Source organism: Schistocerca americana, chromosome 7 (assembly GCF_021461395.2).
Source record: "Schistocerca americana isolate TAMUIC-IGC-003095 chromosome 7, iqSchAmer2.1, whole genome shotgun sequence".
Lineage (NCBI taxonomy): Eukaryota > Metazoa > Arthropoda > Insecta > Orthoptera > Acrididae > Schistocerca > Schistocerca americana.
The window spans coordinates 44,320,018-44,334,242 of record NC_060125.1 but is presented as its reverse complement, the minus strand read 5'-3'; the positions used below and the strand labels follow the sequence as shown (position 1 = coordinate 44,334,242).

Genomic DNA, 14,225 nt, shown 5'->3' with positions numbered 1-14,225 from the left:
AATCAGCTTCAATCGCTTACTGCCATCTCAGTCGGTTGCAGAAGGTACCTCACCCTATGTCATACAATGGCGAGTTGCCGCTATTACCAAAGCGGCGGCGGCGCCGACGACGACGACGACAACCGCGAGGGTCTCTACCAGGGGTAGAAAATACATCACAAGAACTAAGTATTTCACGTCGGCATTCTCCGGAGACTGCCAAAAGCAGCAGTTTCTGGTGCCTACTTTAATAGCACCATTCGCACTATTCATTTGCGAGAGCACTTCTTTAATACCGCACCCATTCATAATTTTTTTTATCCTTGACCGCTTTTTTCGAAAGGGCTACGGTAGAAGGGGCTTTTACAAAATTCATTTGCCCCCTGTGAGGATCGAACTCACGACCTCTGGTTTACTAGACCAGCGCTCTGCCACTGAGCTAAGGAGGCGCCGCCTAGCGCAATTTTCGGGTACTGTATTCTTGTGGACTAGTGAATCGGAGCCCTTCAGCTGGAAACGCACCGCATTAGCGACCATTATTTGTATTTAGTTAGCACAGCTGCTGCTTTCTTACACATCTCACACGATATCGATGTACGCCTAAAACTTCAAAACAACACATTTAATTCATTTCAGAGTTACTTTCAGCTTCAAAAACCATTCCTCTGATATTCATACGAAGCTAGGCATCGTCGTAACCCGTTACGTTCATTACGCAAGGCTCACGAGAGGGGCGCAGGTTGCATCCGCGTAGACACAAAATTTGGCGCCGCCCAGCGTGGGGCTCGAACCCACGACCCTGAGATTAAGAGTCTCATGCTCTACCGACTGAGCTAGCCGGGCTCCACACAACGCGTTACGAGCCATACAGTATTTATGCGACCTGCGACCCTCTATGGAAGATCCTTTTGACTACAGCTTATTTCCTGCTGCCACAAATGAGCTACAATCCTATTCAATGAAAAATTGTCTCCGAAAGGCATCAAATCTACTTGAAATGATACGTGGCTATCAGCACCATTATTCAACACACATGCTCGACTGTGCGCAGACGCCTGTGGCGTAGCTCTTGGGTCCTGAGTCAGACGCAGTAGTTCCAAGAAAACTCTCCTGATCGGCACTGTGCCGAAAATTTCGCTACACAACCCCTTTGTCTTGCTTGAGCTTCAGGTAGACGCCGGTTTGCAGCCAGGAAGCGCACAGCAGCAACTTTCAACTAGTTTTGTAGTACTCAAACAACACAGTAAAACAGCATGCATCTTTTGCAGAACTGGAAAAACTCGACCGTGACAGGATTCGAACCTGCAATCTTCGGATCCGAAGTCCGACGCCTTATCCATTAGGCCACACGGTCACTGGCGCAATATGCTTCCCCACACACACCTCATTTTCGCCATTTGTACGCTTGCCGGAATGAATTTCCCATCTTTGACGCAATTCTCCATCTCCAATTTCAGTACTAAAAAGGCGACGCTACTTCTTGCTGTGTCCCATCGCAAGTTACATTCGAGCCCTTATGACGCTGATCAAACAAGAGGTTGCAAATCAGCTTCAATCGCTTACTGCCATCTCAGTCGGTTGCAGAAGGTACCTCACCCTATGTCATACAATGGCGAGTTGCCGCTATTACCAAAGCGGCGGCGGCGCCGACGACGACGACAACCGCGAGGGTCTCTACCAGGGGTAGAAAATACATCACAAGAACTAAGTATTTCACGTCGGCATTCTCCGGAGACTGCCAAAAGCAGCAGTTTCTGGTGCCTACTTTAATAGCACCATTCGCACTATTCATTTGCGAGAGCACTTCTTTAATACCGCACCCATTCATAATTTTTTTTATCCTTGACCGCTTTTTTCGAAAGGGCTACGGTAGAATGGGCTTTTACAAAATTCATTTGCCCCCTGTGAGGATCGAACTCACGACCTCTGGTTTACTAGACCAGCGCTCTGCCACTGAGCTAAGGAGGCGCCACCTAGCGCAATTTTCGGGTACTGTATTCTTGTGGACTAGTGAATCGGAGCCCTTCAGCTGGAAACGCACCGCATTAGCGACCATTATTTGTATTTAGTTAGCACAGCTGCTGCTTTCTTACACATCTCACACGATATCGATGTACGCCTAAAACTTCAAAACAACACATTTAATTCATTTCAGAGTTACTTTCAGCTTCAAAAACCATTCCTCTGATATTCATACGAAGCTAGGCATCGTCGTAACCCGTTACGTTCATTACGCAAGGCTCACGAGAGGGGCGCAGGTTGCATCCGCGTAGACACAAAATTTGGCGCCGCCCAGCGTGGGGCTCGAACCCACGACCCTGAGATTAAGAGTCTCATGCTCTACCGACTGAGCTAGCCGGGCTCCACACAACGCGTTACGAGCCATACAGTATTTATGCGACCTGCGACCCTCTATGGAAGATCCTTTTGACTACAGCTTATTTCCTGCTGCCACAAATGAGCTACAATCCTATTCAATGAAAAATTGTCTCCGAAAGGCATCAAATCTACTTGAAATGATACGTGGCTATCAGCACCATTATTCAACACACATGCTCGACTGTGCGCAGACGCCTGTGGCGTAGCTCTTGGGTCCTGAGTCAGACGCAGTAGTTCCAAGAAAACTCTCCTGATCGGCACTGTGCCGAAAATTTCGCTACACAACCCCTTTGTCTTGCTTGAGCTTCAGGTAGACGCCGGTTTGCAGCCAGGAAGCGCACAGCAGCAACTTTCAACTAGTTTTGTAGTACTCAAACAACACAGTAAAACAGCATGCATCTTTTGCAGAACTGGAAGAACTCGACCGTGACAGGATTCGAACCTGCAATCTTCGGATCCGAAGTCCGACGCCTTATCCATTAGGCCACACGGTCACTGGCGCAATATGCTTCCCCACACACACCTCATTTTTGCCATTTGTACGCTTGCCGGAATGAATTTCCCATCTTTGACGCAATTCTCCATCTCCAATTTCAGTACTAAAAAGGCGACGCTACTTCTTGCTGTGTCCCATCGCAAGTTACATTCAAGCCCTTATGACGCTGATCAAACAAGAGGTTGCAAATCAGCTTCAATCGCTTACTGCCATCTCAGTCGGTTGCAGAAGGTACCTCACCCTATGTCATACAATGGCGAGTTGCCGCTATTACCAAAGCGGCGGCGGCGCCGACGACGACGACAACCGCGAGGGTCTCTACCAGGGGTAGAAAATACATCACAAGAACTAAGTATTTCACGTCGGCATTCTCCGGAGACTGCCAAAAGCAGCAGTTTCTGGTGCCTACTTTAATAGCACCATTCGCACTATTCATTTGCGAGAGCACTTCTTTAATACCGCACCCATTCATAATTTTTTTTATCCTTGACCGCTTTTTTCGAAAGGGCTACGGTAGAATGGGCTTTTACAAAATTCATTTGCCCCCTGTGAGGATCGAACTCACGACCTCTGGTTTACTAGACCAGCGCTCTGCCACTGAGCTAAGGAGGCGCCACCTAGCGCAATTTTCGGGTACTGTATTCTTGTGGACTAGTGAATCGGAGCCCTTCAGCTGGAAACGCACCGCATTAGCGACCATTATTTGTATTTAGTTAGCACAGCTGCTGCTTTCTTACACATCTCACACGATATCGATGTACGCCTAAAACTTCAAAACAACACATTTAATTCATTTCAGAGTTACTTTCAGCTTCAAAAACCATTCCTCTGATATTCATACGAAGCTAGGCATCGTCGTAACCCGTTACGTTCATTACGCAAGGCTCACGAGAGGGGCGCAGGTTGCATCCGCGTAGACACAAAATTTGGCGCCGCCCAGCGTGGGGCTCGAACCCACGACCCTGAGATTAAGAGTCTCATGCTCTACCGACTGAGCTAGCCGGGCTCCACACAACGCGTTACGAGCCATACAGTATTTATGCGACCTGCGACCCTCTATGGAAGATCCTTTTGACTACAGCTTATTTCCTGCTGCCACAAATGAGCTACAATCCTATTCAATGAAAAATTGTCTCCGAAAGGCATCAAATCTACTTGAAATGATACGTGGCTATCAGCACCATTATTCAACACACATGCTCGACTGTGCGCAGACGCCTGTGGCGTAGCTCTTGGGTCCTGAGTCAGACGCAGTAGTTCCAAGAAAACTCTCCTGATCGGCACTGTGCCGAAAATTTCGCTACACAACCCCTTTGTCTTGCTTGAGCTTCAGGTAGACGCCGGTTTGCAGCCAGGAAGCGCACAGCAGCAACTTTCAACTAGTTTTGTAGTACTCAAACAACACAGTAAAACAGCATGCATCTTTTGCAGAACTGGAAGAACTCGACCGTGACAGGATTCGAACCTGCAATCTTCGGATCCGAAGTCCGACGCCTTATCCATTAGGCCACACGGTCACTGGCGCAATATGCTTCCCCACACACACCTCATTGTCGCCATTTGTACGCTTGCCGGAATGAATTTCCCATCTTTGACGCAATTCTCCATCTCCAATTTCAGTACTAAAAAGGCGACGCTACTTCTTGCTGTGTCCCATCGCAAGTTACATTCAAGCCCTTATGACGCTGATCAAACAAGAGGTTGCAAATCAGCTTCAATCGCTTACTGCCATCTCAGTCGGTTGCAGAAGGTACCTCACCCTATGTCATACAATGGCGAGTTGCCGCTATTACCAAAGCGGCGGCGGCGCCGACGACGACGACAACCGCGAGGGTCTCTACCAGGGGTAGAAAATACATCACAAGAACTAAGTATTTCACGTCGGCATTCTCCGGAGACTGCCAAAAGCAGCAGTTTCTGGTGCCTACTTTAATAGCACCATTCGCACTATTCATTTGCGAGAGCACTTCTTTAATACCGCACCCATTCATAATTTTTTTTATCCTTGACCGCTTTTTTCGAAAGGGCTACGGTAGAAGGGGCTTTTACAAAATTCATTTGCCCCCTGTGAGGATCGAACTCACGACCTCTGGTTTACTAGACCAGCGCTCTGCCACTGAGCTAAGGAGGCGCCGCCTAGCGCAATTTTCGGGTACTGTATTCTTGTGGACTAGTGAATCGGAGCCCTTCAGCTGGAAACGCACCGCATTAGCGACCATTATTTGTATTTAGTTAGCACAGCTGCTGCTTTCTTACACATCCCACACGATATCGATGTACGCCTAAAACTTCAAAACAACACATTTAATTCATTTCAGAGTTACTTTCAGCTTCAAAAACCATTCCTCTGATATTCATACGAAGCTAGGCATCGTCGTAACCCGTTACGTTCATTACGCAAGGCTCACGAGAGGGGCGCAGGTTGCATCCGCGTAGACACAAAATTTGGCGCCGCCCAGCGTGGGGCTCGAACCCACGACCCTGAGATTAAGAGTCTCATGCTCTACCGACTGAGCTAGCCGGGCTCCACACTACGCGTTACGAGCCATACAGTATTTATGCGACCTGCGACCCTCTATGGAAGATCCTTTTGACTACAGCTTATTTCCTGCTGCCACAAATGAGCTACAATCCTATTCAATGAAAAATTGTCTCCGAAAGGCATCAAATCTACTTGAAATGATACGTGGCTATCAGCACCATTATTCAACACACATGCTCGACTGTGCGCAGACGCCTGTGGCGTAGCTCTTGGGTCCTGAGTCAGACGCAGTAGTTCCAAGAAAACTCTCCTGATCGGCACTGTGCCGAAAATTTCGCTACACAACCCCTTTGTCTTGTTTGAGCTTCAGGTAGACGCCGGTTTGCAGCCAGGAAGCGCACAGCAGCAACTTTCAACTAGTTTTGTAGTACTCAAACAACACAGTAAAACAGCATGCATCTTTTGCAGAACTGGAAAAACTCGACCGTGACAGGATTCGAACCTGCAATCTTCGGATCCGAAGTCCGACGCCTTATCCATTAGGCCACACGGTCACTGGCGCAATATGCTTCCCCACACACACCTCATTTTTGCCATTTGTACGCTTGCCGGAATGAATTTCCCATCTTTGACGCAATTCTCCATCTCCAATTTCAGTACTAAAAAGGCGACGCTACTTCTTGCTGTGTCCCATCGCAAGTTACATTCAAGCCCTTATGACGCTGATCAAACAAGAGGTTGCAAATCAGCTTCAATCGCTTACTGCCATCTCAGTCGGTTGCAGAAGGTACCTCACCCTATGTCATACAATGGCGAGTTGCCGCTATTACCAAAGCGGCGGCGGCGCCGACGACGACGACGACAACCGCGAGGGTCTCTACCAGGGGTAGAAAATACATCACAAGAACTAAGTATTTCACGTCGGCATTCTCCGGAGACTGCCAAAAGCAGCAGTTTCTGGTGCCTACTTTAATAGCACCATTCGCACTATTCATTTGCGAGAGCACTTCTTTAATACCGCACCCATTCATAATTTTTTTTATCCTTGACCGCTTTTTTCGAAAGGGCTACGGTAGAAGGGGCTTTTACAAAATTCATTTGCCCCCTGTGAGGATCGAACTCACGACCTCTGGTTTACTAGACCAGCGCTCTGCCACTGAGCTAAGGAGGCGCCGCCTAGCGCAATTTTCGGGTACTGTATTCTTGTGGACTAGTGAATCGGAGCCCTTCAGCTGGAAACGCACCGCATTAGCGACCATTATTTGTATTTAGTTAGCACAGCTGCTGCTTTCTTACACATCTCACACGATATCGATGTACGCCTAAAACTTCAAAACAACACATTTAATTCATTTCAGAGTTACTTTCAGCTTCAAAAACCATTCCTCTGATATTCATACGAAGCTAGGCATCGTCGTAACCCGTTACGTTCATTACGCAAGGCTCACGAGAGGGGCGCAGGTTGCATCCGCGTAGACACAAAATTTGGCGCCGCCCAGCGTGGGGCTCGAACCCACGACCCTGAGATTAAGAGTCTCATGCTCTACCGACTGAGCTAGCCGGGCTCCACACAACGCGTTACGAGCCATACAGTATTTATGCGACCTGCGACCCTCTATGGAAGATCCTTTTGACTACAGCTTATTTCCTGCTGCCACAAATGAGCTACAATCCTATTCAATGAAAAATTGTCTCCGAAAGGCATCAAATCTACTTGAAATGATACGTGGCTATCAGCACCATTATTCAACACACATGCTCGACTGTGCGCAGACGCCTGTGGCGTAGCTCTTGGGTCCTGAGTCAGACGCAGTAGTTCCAAGAAAACTCTCCTGATCGGCACTGTGCCGAAAATTTCGCTACACAACCCCTTTGTCTTGCTTGAGCTTCAGGTAGACGCCGGTTTGCAGCCAGGAAGCGCACAGCAGCAACTTTCAACTAGTTTTGTAGTACTCAAACAACACAGTAAAACAGCATGCATCTTTTGCAGAACTGGAAAAACTCGACCGTGACAGGATTCGAACCTGCAATCTTCGGATCCGAAGTCCGACGCCTTATCCATTAGGCCACACGGTCACTGGCGCAATATGCTTCCCCACACACACCTCATTTTCGCCATTTGTACGCTTGCCGGAATGAATTTCCCATCTTTGACGCAATTCTCCATCTCCAATTTCAGTACTAAAAAGGCGACGCTACTTCTTGCTGTGTCCCATCGCAAGTTACATTCAAGCCCTTATGACGCTGATCAAACAAGAGGTTGCAAATCAGCTTCAATCGCTTACTGCCATCTCAGTCGGTTGCAGAAGGTACCTCACCCTATGTCATACAATGGCGAGTTGCCGCTATTACCAAAGCGGCGGCGGCGCCGACGACGACGACAACCGCGAGGGTCTCTACCAGGGGTAGAAAATACATCACAAGAACTAAGTATTTCACGTCGGCATTCTCCGGAGACTGCCAAAAGCAGCAGTTTCTGGTGCCTACTTTGATAGCACCATTCGCACTATTCATTTGCGAGAGCACTTCTTTAATACCGCACCCATTCATAATTTTTTTTATCCTTGACCGCTTTTTTCGAAAGGGCTACGGTAGAAGGGGCTTTTACAAAATTCATTTGCCCCCTGTGAGGATCGAACTCACGACCTCTGGTTTACTAGACCAGCGCTCTGCCACTGAGCTAAGGAGGCGCCGCCTAGCGCAATTTTCGGGTACTGTATTCTTGTGGACTAGTGAATCGGAGCCCTTCAGCTGGAAACGCACCGCATTAGCGACCATTATTTGTATTTAGTTAGCACAGCTGCTGCTTTCTTACACATCTCACACGATATCGATGTACGCCTAAAACTTCAAAACAACACATTTAATTCATTTCAGAGTTACTTTCAGCTTCAAAAACCATTCCTCTGATATTCATACGAAGCTAGGCATCGTCGTAACCCGTTACGTTCATTACGCAAGGCTCACGAGAGGGGCGCAGGTTGCATCCGCGTAGACACAAAATTTGGCGCCGCCCAGCGTGGGGCTCGAACCCACGACCCTGAGATTAAGAGTCTCATGCTCTACCGACTGAGCTAGCCGGGCTCCACACAACGCGTTACGAGCCATACAGTATTTATGCGACCTGCGACCCTCTATGGAAGATCCTTTTGACTACAGCTTATTTCCTGCTGCCACAAATGAGCTACAATCCTATTCAATGAAAAATTGTCTCCAAAAGGCATCAAATCTACTTGAAATGATACGTGGCTATCAGCACCATTATTCAACACACATGCTCGACTGTGCGCAGACGCCTGTGGCGTAGCTCTTGGGTCCTGAGTCAGACGCAGTAGTTCCAAGAAAACTCTCCTGATCGGCACTGTGCCGAAAATTTCGCTACACAACCCCTTTGTCTTGCTTGAGCTTCAGGTAGACGCCGGTTTGCAGCCAGGAAGCGCACAGCAGCAACTTTCAACTAGTTTTGTAGTACTCAAACAACACAGTAAAACAGCATGCATCTTTTGCAGAACTGGAAAAACTCGACCGTGACAGGATTCGAACCTGCAATCTTCGGATCCGAAGTCCGACGCCTTATCCATTAGGCCACACGGTCACTGGCGCAATATGCTTCCCCACACACACCTCATTTTCGCCATTTGTACGCTTGCCGGAATGAATTTCCCATCTTTGACGCAATTCTCCATCTCCAATTTCAGTACTAAAAAGGCGACGCTACTTCTTGCTGTGTCCCATCGCAAGTTACATTCAAGCCCTTATGACGCTGATCAAACAAGAGGTTGCAAATCAGCTTCAATCGCTTACTGCCATCTCAGTCGGTTGCAGAAGGTACCTCACCCTATGTCATACAATGGCGAGTTGCCGCTATTACCAAAGCGGCGGCGGCGCCGACGACGACGACAACCGCGAGGGTCTCTACCAGGGGTAGAAAATACATCACAAGAACTAAGTATTTCACGTCGGCATTCTCCGGAGACTGCCAAAAGCAGCAGTTTCTGGTGCCTACTTTAATAGCACCATTCGCACTATTCATTTGCGAGAGCACTTCTTTAATACCGCACCCATTCATAATTTTTTTTATCCTTGACCGCTTTTTTCGAAAGGGCTACGGTAGAAGGGGCTTTTACAAAATTCATTTGCCCCCTGTGAGGATCGAACTCACAACCTCTGGTTTACTAGACCAGCGCTCTGCCACTGAGCTAAGGAGGCGCCGCCTAGCGCAATTTTCGGGTACTGTATTCTTGTGGACTAGTGAATCGGAGCCCTTCAGCTGGAAACGCACCGCATTAGCGACCATTATTTGTATTTAGTTAGCACAGCTGCTGCTTTCTTACACATCTCACACGATATCGATGTACGCCTAAAACTTCAAAACAACACATTTAATTCATTTCAGAGTTACTTTCAGCTTCAAAAACCATTCCTCTGATATTCATACGAAGCTAGGCATCGTCGTAACCCGTTACGTTCATTACGCAAGGCTCACGAGAGGGGCGCAGGTTGCATCCGCGTAGACACAAAATTTGGCGCCGCCCAGCGTGGGGCTCGAACCCACGACCCTGAGATTAAGAGTCTCATGCTCTACCGACTGAGCTAGCCGGGCTCCACACAACGCGTTACGAGCCATACAGTATTTATGCGACCTGCGACCCTCTATGGAAGATCCTTTTGACTACAGCTTATTTCCTGCTGCCACAAATGAGCTACAATCCTATTCAATGAAAAATTGTCTCCGAAAGGCATCAAATCTACTTGAAATGATACGTGGCTATCAGCACCATTATTCAACACACATGCTCGACTGTGCGCAGACGCCTGTGGCGTAGCTCTTGGGTCCTGAGTCAGACGCAGTAGTTCCAAGAAAACTCTCCTGATCGGCACTGTGCCGAAAATTTCGCTACACAACCCCTTTGTCTTGCTTGAGCTTCAGGTAGACGCCGGTTTGCAGCCAGGAAGCGCACAGCAGCAACTTTCAACTAGTTTTGTAGTACTCAAACAACACAGTAAAACAGCATGCATCTTTTGCAGAACTGGAAAAACTCGACCGTGACAGGATTCGAACCTGCAATCTTCGGATCCGAAGTCCGACGCCTTATCCATTAGGCCACACGGTCACTGGCGCAATATGCTTCCCCACACACACCTCATTTTCGCCATTTGTACGCTTGCCGGAATGAATTTCCCATCTTTGACGCAATTCTCCATCTCCAATTTCAGTACTAAAAAGGCGACGCTACTTCTTGCTGTGTCCCATCGCAAGTTACATTCAAGCCCTTATGACGCTGATCAAACAAGAGGTTGCAAATCAGCTTCAATCGCTTACTGCCATCTCAGTCGGTTGCAGAAGGTACCTCACCCTATGTCATACAATGGCGAGTTGCCGCTATTACCAAAGCGGCGGCGGCGCCGACGACGACGACAACCGCGAGGGTCTCTACCAGGGGTAGAAAATACATCACAAGAACTAAGTATTTCACGTCGGCATTCTCCGGAGACTGCCAAAAGCAGCAGTTTCTGGTGCCTACTTTAATAGCACCATTCGCACTATTCATTTGCGAGAGCACTTCTTTAATACCGCACCCATTCATAATTTTTTTTATCCTTGACCGCTTTTTTCGAAAGGGCTACGGTAGAAGGGGCTTTTACAAAATTCATTTGCCCCCTGTGAGGATCGAACTCACGACCTCTGGTTTACTAGACCAGCGCTCTGCCACTGAGCTAAGGAGGCGCCGCCTAGCGCAATTTTCGGGTACTGTATTCTTGTGGACTAGTGAATCGGAGCCCTTCAGCTGGAAACGCACCGCATTAGCGACCATTATTTGTATTTAGTTAGCACAGCTGCTGCTTTCTTACACATCTCACACGATATCGATGTACGCCTAAAACTTCAAAACAACACATTTAATTCATTTCAGAGTTACTTTCAGCTTCAAAAACCATTCCTCTGATATTCATACGAAGCTAGGCATCGTCGTAACCCGTTACGTTCATTACGCAAGGCTCACGAGAGGGGCGCAGGTTGCATCCGCGTAGACACAAAATTTGGCGCCGCCCAGCGTGGGGCTCGAACCCACGACCCTGAGATTAAGAGTCTCATGCTCTACCGACTGAGCTAGCCGGGCTCCACACAACGCGTTACGAGCCATACAGTATTTATGCGACCTGCGACCCTCTATGGAAGATCCTTTTGACTACAGCTTATTTCCTGCTGCCACAAATGAGCTACAATCCTATTCAATGAAAAATTGTCTCCGAAAGGCATCAAATCTACTTGAAATGATACGTGGCTATCAGCACCATTATTCAACACACATGCTCGACTGTGCGCAGACGCCTGTGGCGTAGCTCTTGGGTCCTGAGTCAGACGCAGTAGTTCCAAGAAAACTCTCCTGATCGGCACTGTGCCGAAAATTTCGCTACACAACCCCTTTGTCTTGCTTGAGCTTCAGGTAGACGCCGGTTTGCAGCCAGGAAGCGCACAGCAGCAACTTTCAACTAGTTTTGTAGTACTCAAACAACACAGTAAAACAGCATGCATCTTTTGCAGAACTGGAAAAACTCGACCGTGACAGGATTCGAACCTGCAATCTTCGGATCCGAAGTCCGACGCCTTATCCATTAGGCCACACGGTCACTGGCGCAATATGCTTCCCCACACACACCTCATTTTCGCCATTTGTACGCTTGCCGGAATGAATTTCCCATCTTTGACGCAATTCTCCATCTCCAATTTCAGTACTAAAAAGGCGACGCTACTTCTTGCTGTGTCCCATCGCAAGTTACATTCAAGCCCTTATGACGCTGATCAAACAAGAGGTTGCAAATCAGCTTCAATCGCTTACTGCCATCTCAGTCGGTTGCAGAAGGTACCTCACCCTATGTCATACAATGGCGAGTTGCCGCTATTACCAAAGCGGCGGCGGCGCCGACGACGACGACAACCGCGAGGGTCTCTACCAGGGGTAGAAAATACATCACAAGAACTAAGTATTTCACGTCGGCATTCTCCGGAGACTGCCAAAAGCAGCAGTTTCTGGTGCCTACTTTAATAGCACCATTCGCACTATTCATTTGCGAGAGCACTTCTTTAATACCGCACCCATTCATAATTTTTTTTATCCTTGACCGCTTTTTTCGAAAGGGCTACGGTAGAAGGGGCTTTTACAAAATTCATTTGCCCCCTGTGAGGATCGAACTCACGACCTCTGGTTTACTAGACCAGCGCTCTGCCACTGAGCTAAGGAGGCGCCGCCTAGCGCAATTTTCGGGTACTGTATTCTTGTGGACTAGTGAATCGGAGCCCTTCAGCTGGAAACGCACCGCATTAGCGACCATTATTTGTATTTAGTTAGCACAGCTGCTGCTTTCTTACACATCTCACACGATATCGATGTACGCCTAAAACTTCAAAACAACACATTTAATTCATTTCAGAGTTACTTTCAGCTTCAAAAACCATTCCTCTGATATTCATACGAAGCTAGGCATCGTCGTAACCCGTTACGTTCATTACGCAAGGCTCACGAGAGGGGCGCAGGTTGCATCCGCGTAGACACAAAATTTGGCGCCGCCCAGCGTGGGGCTCGAACCCACGACCCTGAGATTAAGAGTCTCATGCTCTACCGACTGAGCTAGCCGGGCTCCACACAACGCGTTACGAGCCATACAGTATTTACGCGACCTGCGACCTTCTATGGAAGAGCCTTTTGACTACAGCTTATTTCCTGCTGCCACAAATGAGCTACAATCCTATTCAATGAAAAATTGTCTCCGAAAGGCATCAAATCTACTTGAAATGATACGTGGCTATCAGCACCATTATTCAACACACATGCTCGACTGTGCGCAGACGCCTGTGGCGTAGCTCTTGGGTCCTGAGTCAGACGCAGTAGTTCCAAGAAAACTCTCCTGATCGGCACTGTGCCGAAAATTTCGCTACACAACCCCTTTGTCTTGCTTGAGCTTCAGGTAGACGCCGGTTTGCAGCCAGGAAGCGCACAGCAGCAACTTTCAACTAGTTTTGTAGTACTCAAACAACACAGTAAAACAGCATGCATCTTTTGCAGAACTGGAAAAACTCGACCGTGACAGGATTCGAACCTGCAATCTTCGGATCCGAAGTCCGACGCCTTATCCATTAGGCCACACGGTCACTGGCGCAATATGCTTCCCCACACACACCTCATTTTCGCCATTTGTACGCTTGCCGGAATGAATTTCCCATCTTTGACGCAATTCTCCATCTCCAATTTCAGTACTAAAAAGGCGACGCTACTTCTTGCTGTGTCCCATCGCAAGTTACATTCAAGCCCTTATGACGCTGATCAAACAAGAGGTTGCAAATCAGCTTCAATCGCTTACTGCCATCTCAGTCGGTTGCAGAAGGTACCTCACCCTATGTCATACAATGGCGAGTTGCCGCTATTACCAAAGCGGCGGCGGCGCCGACGACGACGACAACCGCGAGGGTCTCTACCAGGGGTAGAAAATACATCACAAGAACTAAGTATTTCACGTCGGCATTCTCCGGAGACTGCCAAAAGCAGCAGTTTCTGGTGCCTACTTTAATAGCACCATTCGCACTATTCATTTGCGAGAGCACTTCTTTAATACCGCACCCATTCATAATTTTTTTTATCCTTGACCGCTTTTTTCGAAAGGGCTACGGTAGAAGGGGCTTTTACAAAATTCATTTGCCCCCTGTGAGGATCGAACTCACAACCTCTGGTTTACTAGACCAGCGCTCTGCCACTGAGCTAAGGAGGCGCCGCCTAGCGCAATTTTCGGGTACTGTATTCTTGTGGACTAGTGAATCGGAGCCCTTCAGCTGGAAACGCACCGCATTAGCGACCATTATTTGTATTTAGTTAGCACAGCTGCTGCTTTCTT

General features: G+C 48.1%; 28 non-coding genes across 28 annotated transcripts; all 28 read right to left on the bottom strand.

Annotated features, from left to right (window-relative positions):
* Positions 1-356: 356 nt before the first annotated feature.
* Trnat-agu lies at positions 357-428 on the bottom strand. The gene has a single exon. It is a non-coding gene; the product is annotated as a tRNA-Thr (tRNA).
* Positions 429-749: 321 nt separating this feature from the next.
* Trnak-cuu lies at positions 750-822 on the bottom strand. Its single transcript has one exon. It is a non-coding gene; the product is annotated as a tRNA-Lys (tRNA).
* Positions 823-1,260: 438 nt separating this feature from the next.
* Positions 1,261-1,333, bottom strand: Trnar-ucg. Its single transcript has one exon. It is a non-coding gene; the product is annotated as a tRNA-Arg (tRNA).
* A 542-nt stretch (positions 1,334-1,875) lies between these two features.
* Positions 1,876-1,947, bottom strand: Trnat-agu. Its single transcript has one exon. It is a non-coding gene; the product is annotated as a tRNA-Thr (tRNA).
* Positions 1,948-2,268: 321 nt separating this feature from the next.
* On the bottom strand, positions 2,269-2,341 carry Trnak-cuu. The gene has a single exon. It is a non-coding gene; the product is annotated as a tRNA-Lys (tRNA).
* Positions 2,342-2,779: 438 nt separating this feature from the next.
* Positions 2,780-2,852, bottom strand: Trnar-ucg. Its single transcript has one exon. It is a non-coding gene; the product is annotated as a tRNA-Arg (tRNA).
* Positions 2,853-3,394: 542 nt separating this feature from the next.
* On the bottom strand, positions 3,395-3,466 carry Trnat-agu. Its single transcript has one exon. It is a non-coding gene; the product is annotated as a tRNA-Thr (tRNA).
* Positions 3,467-3,787: 321 nt separating this feature from the next.
* Positions 3,788-3,860, bottom strand: Trnak-cuu. Its single transcript has one exon. It is a non-coding gene; the product is annotated as a tRNA-Lys (tRNA).
* Positions 3,861-4,298: 438 nt separating this feature from the next.
* Trnar-ucg lies at positions 4,299-4,371 on the bottom strand. The gene has a single exon. It is a non-coding gene; the product is annotated as a tRNA-Arg (tRNA).
* A 542-nt stretch (positions 4,372-4,913) lies between these two features.
* On the bottom strand, positions 4,914-4,985 carry Trnat-agu. The gene has a single exon. It is a non-coding gene; the product is annotated as a tRNA-Thr (tRNA).
* A 321-nt stretch (positions 4,986-5,306) lies between these two features.
* On the bottom strand, positions 5,307-5,379 carry Trnak-cuu. The gene has a single exon. It is a non-coding gene; the product is annotated as a tRNA-Lys (tRNA).
* A 438-nt stretch (positions 5,380-5,817) lies between these two features.
* Positions 5,818-5,890, bottom strand: Trnar-ucg. The gene has a single exon. It is a non-coding gene; the product is annotated as a tRNA-Arg (tRNA).
* A 545-nt stretch (positions 5,891-6,435) lies between these two features.
* On the bottom strand, positions 6,436-6,507 carry Trnat-agu. Its single transcript has one exon. It is a non-coding gene; the product is annotated as a tRNA-Thr (tRNA).
* Positions 6,508-6,828: 321 nt separating this feature from the next.
* On the bottom strand, positions 6,829-6,901 carry Trnak-cuu. Its single transcript has one exon. It is a non-coding gene; the product is annotated as a tRNA-Lys (tRNA).
* Positions 6,902-7,339: 438 nt separating this feature from the next.
* Positions 7,340-7,412, bottom strand: Trnar-ucg. Its single transcript has one exon. It is a non-coding gene; the product is annotated as a tRNA-Arg (tRNA).
* A 542-nt stretch (positions 7,413-7,954) lies between these two features.
* On the bottom strand, positions 7,955-8,026 carry Trnat-agu. Its single transcript has one exon. It is a non-coding gene; the product is annotated as a tRNA-Thr (tRNA).
* Positions 8,027-8,347: 321 nt separating this feature from the next.
* Trnak-cuu lies at positions 8,348-8,420 on the bottom strand. The gene has a single exon. It is a non-coding gene; the product is annotated as a tRNA-Lys (tRNA).
* Positions 8,421-8,858: 438 nt separating this feature from the next.
* Positions 8,859-8,931, bottom strand: Trnar-ucg. Its single transcript has one exon. It is a non-coding gene; the product is annotated as a tRNA-Arg (tRNA).
* Positions 8,932-9,473: 542 nt separating this feature from the next.
* On the bottom strand, positions 9,474-9,545 carry Trnat-agu. Its single transcript has one exon. It is a non-coding gene; the product is annotated as a tRNA-Thr (tRNA).
* A 321-nt stretch (positions 9,546-9,866) lies between these two features.
* Positions 9,867-9,939, bottom strand: Trnak-cuu. Its single transcript has one exon. It is a non-coding gene; the product is annotated as a tRNA-Lys (tRNA).
* A 438-nt stretch (positions 9,940-10,377) lies between these two features.
* On the bottom strand, positions 10,378-10,450 carry Trnar-ucg. The gene has a single exon. It is a non-coding gene; the product is annotated as a tRNA-Arg (tRNA).
* A 542-nt stretch (positions 10,451-10,992) lies between these two features.
* Trnat-agu lies at positions 10,993-11,064 on the bottom strand. The gene has a single exon. It is a non-coding gene; the product is annotated as a tRNA-Thr (tRNA).
* A 321-nt stretch (positions 11,065-11,385) lies between these two features.
* Trnak-cuu lies at positions 11,386-11,458 on the bottom strand. The gene has a single exon. It is a non-coding gene; the product is annotated as a tRNA-Lys (tRNA).
* Positions 11,459-11,896: 438 nt separating this feature from the next.
* Trnar-ucg lies at positions 11,897-11,969 on the bottom strand. The gene has a single exon. It is a non-coding gene; the product is annotated as a tRNA-Arg (tRNA).
* A 542-nt stretch (positions 11,970-12,511) lies between these two features.
* On the bottom strand, positions 12,512-12,583 carry Trnat-agu. Its single transcript has one exon. It is a non-coding gene; the product is annotated as a tRNA-Thr (tRNA).
* Positions 12,584-12,904: 321 nt separating this feature from the next.
* Trnak-cuu lies at positions 12,905-12,977 on the bottom strand. The gene has a single exon. It is a non-coding gene; the product is annotated as a tRNA-Lys (tRNA).
* A 438-nt stretch (positions 12,978-13,415) lies between these two features.
* On the bottom strand, positions 13,416-13,488 carry Trnar-ucg. The gene has a single exon. It is a non-coding gene; the product is annotated as a tRNA-Arg (tRNA).
* Positions 13,489-14,030: 542 nt separating this feature from the next.
* Trnat-agu lies at positions 14,031-14,102 on the bottom strand. Its single transcript has one exon. It is a non-coding gene; the product is annotated as a tRNA-Thr (tRNA).
* Positions 14,103-14,225: the final 123 nt, after the last annotated feature.